Genomic DNA, 3376 nt, shown 5'->3' on the forward strand with positions numbered 1-3376 from the left:
ATTGCCATTCTGGTAACAGCAAATTTATAACGCTGTCTTAACGTAAAGGAATCATGAATAATCAGCAAATTATGAACTTGGTGACCATGGCGAGGTGAACTGCGCTGTGGGGCATCCCAAGAATTTTTGAAAAAGACTTTCAAAATATATTTACATGGAAATAATCATGATTGGTGTTGTTAGTGCCCTTATTGTAAATATCTACATACTAGACTATACCGTTAATATCGACTGTAATATACCTGCTGTACAGAGGTTGCCAAGACACATGACCAAATGGGACGGCAACACCTTTTGCCCCTCACCGTGGCAATTCAAATACTGGTGCCTGTCAGGTAGTAGCCTGGGTCCGCCAAGGAAAGGAAACTACAAACCTAAGAGTAAATTTGGTGAGGGCAATGGTATCACCAGAGAGAGTAGAGAGAGAGAGGTTCCATTGGCCCATTGTTTCCTGGTTCTATTATTGGGGGGGAAGTCCCCCTTTAGGCAGACCTAGGCAGACCTGAGGACTGTTCTATTCAATGCTAGGAGCATTATGACACGCCCCTTTAGGCAGACCGGAACCTGGTCACATTAGGTGCCCATAGAATCCTATTATGTTGGCATATCTCTATACTTAAAGAATCTCTGGTATCACGCTGGCAATCTCTATTGCTGCTTTTATGATAAGCACCAAATGTCTCTCACAATGTGCTCGATTATAGGGGACTTTATAAGGGAGAATGTCTATTGAACTGGGATATGCAAGCTACGCAGGAACACGCGAGCTAGAATATGCAAGGTGCCCCTGAACCCATTTACAATATTTGTGGAGTGAATTTCATGCAGGCAATTCAATTCGTTGTGCAACACACACACACACACACACACACACACACACACACACACACACACACACACACACACACACACACACACACACACACACACACACACATGCACACACGCACGCACGCACGCACACACACACACACACACATGCACACACGCACGCACGCACGCACGCACGCACGCACGCACGCACGCACGCACACACACACAAGGCACACATCAGGGGATAGGCTAGGTAGAGAAAGAGATGAATATAAGCCTGATTATCAGACCCTCTCAGGAATAAAGAGGCTCCTCTCTCTCTGCTCCCAGCATCAGCACCATTAATGCTGCAGCCTCTGTGTGTGTGTGTGTGTGTGTGTGTGTGTGTGTGTGTGTGTGTGTGTGTGTGTGTGTGTGTGTGTGTGTGTGTGTGTGTGTGTGTGTGTGTGTGTGTGTGTGTGTGTGTGCGTGAGAGAGAGAGAGAGAGAGAGAGAGAGAGAGAGAGAGAGAGAGAGAGAGAGAGAGAGAGAGAGAGAGAGAGAAAGAGAGAGTGGAGTAAGTGGAGAAACAGGATTGCTCCAGAGGGCAGGATGTGCAGGTGGGTGGATGGCGTAGGAGATGTACTTTACAGGCCTGGGCTTACACACACACACACACACACACACACACACACACACACACACACACACACACACACACACACACACACACACACACACACACACACACACACACACACACACACACACACACACACACACACACATGGATGCACACACAAATGCACACATGCACACAAGCAAGCAAGCATGCACACACACACACACACACACACACACACACACACACACACACACACACACACACACACACACACACACACACACACACACACACACACACATGGATGCACACACAAATGCACACATGCACACAAGCAAGCAAGCATGCACACACACACACACACACACACACACACACACACACACACACACACACACACACACACACACACACACACACACACACACACCCGCAAGCACCCATGCCCACAGACACAGACACACACACACACACACAGACGTAGGAAGTTAGGAACACACATAGGAGGTCACAGGTCTGAGCTTACACACCACACTACACACACACACACACACACACACACACACACACACACACACACACACACACACACACACACACACACACACACACACACACACACACACACACACAGAGGCAATACACCTCACAGGCCAGTGCTTATGGCCCACAGTCAAGAGCTCTGCAAGGCTGCGCAAAAACCCCTCTCATGTCAAAGACAAAGCTTTCACAAAGCTTTCACAGGGATGATGTCACCTCAGATAAAAATCAGGTCGTTATCTTGCGGAGCACGATGTAATCTTTGTCATGATTTTCTATTATATTCTTCTATTCATATACACATTATGTTTTATCTGTACTACATTGTCTCCTTTCATTTGGCATTTTAAATGACTTGCACAGCATAAATGCAATACACACGTAATGGCCCCGTGTCCCAATATCCCAACACCTCACTGCGGAAAATAAATCCCTTGATGGAGAGACACCAATTTCATCTCTGGATGTTACGTTACGTTACTAGTGTGAAGAGGTCTTTTGAACACTGCTCCAAAGCCACTCTCTCATGGCCAATTAAAAGAGAGAGGAAACAGCAGTTGGTCTTACAGCAGCCCCCCCCCAACAGACACACACACACACACAAACACGCATGCACACACGCACACACACACACACAGGGTGTATCTATACTGCACTGATGTCTTTGTGTGTTATGAGAGTGCACCTATGGGTTGTCTCGCCCCCTGCAGTGTTTCAGCAGTGTCTTCTGCTCTGAACCAATAGGATCATCATCGTGTCGCACAAGCATTTAGCTCTGTTTGAAGATAACCTATAGGGACACTCTCTGTATTCCAAACAGCGCCGTTGTCCTTTGGGGGGAAAGGGCGATGAATTAAAAAGCAGTAAGGGTCTGACATGTGAGGGGAAAAATTGCACAGAGGCGCTAAACCAAGGGTTCCCAAACTTTATCATGACAAGGCCCCCCCATATGCCGGTACATTTCCACCACGGCCAGACACTTGTCTGTGTGTCAGTACCCCAGTGGGATTTATAATATCGATAATAGTATAGGCCTAATGTTAAGAGATTGAATAGATTATTATAATACAGTTTCAACTAGGGAATATTGTGTTTATCTTATTTTTTATTTCGGTGTACATAATTATTCAATTCTTTGTTTTGTTTTACTATGCTTTTACTGCCAACCTGCTGTGGGCCCCTACTAGCACCCCCTCACAGCCCCCCAGGGGTCCCTGTCCTCACTTTCGAAACCACTGCGCTAGACAACCGTGACAGAAAAAGGTGGTCTTCTGTTCTGCTCCAAACATTCGACCAAATTGGATCTCTGAAAGACCATCTGTCTATCGGATGACAAAGATTTTTGAGCTCCAATACACAATCCAAGGAAAAATGAACAATTTAACTGTCCAAAAGTCTTTATTCTGAAGTATAAATATAT

Source organism: Engraulis encrasicolus, chromosome 11 (genome assembly GCF_034702125.1).
Source record: "Engraulis encrasicolus isolate BLACKSEA-1 chromosome 11, IST_EnEncr_1.0, whole genome shotgun sequence".
In the NCBI taxonomy this organism is placed as follows: Eukaryota; Metazoa; Chordata; class Actinopteri; order Clupeiformes; family Engraulidae; genus Engraulis; species Engraulis encrasicolus.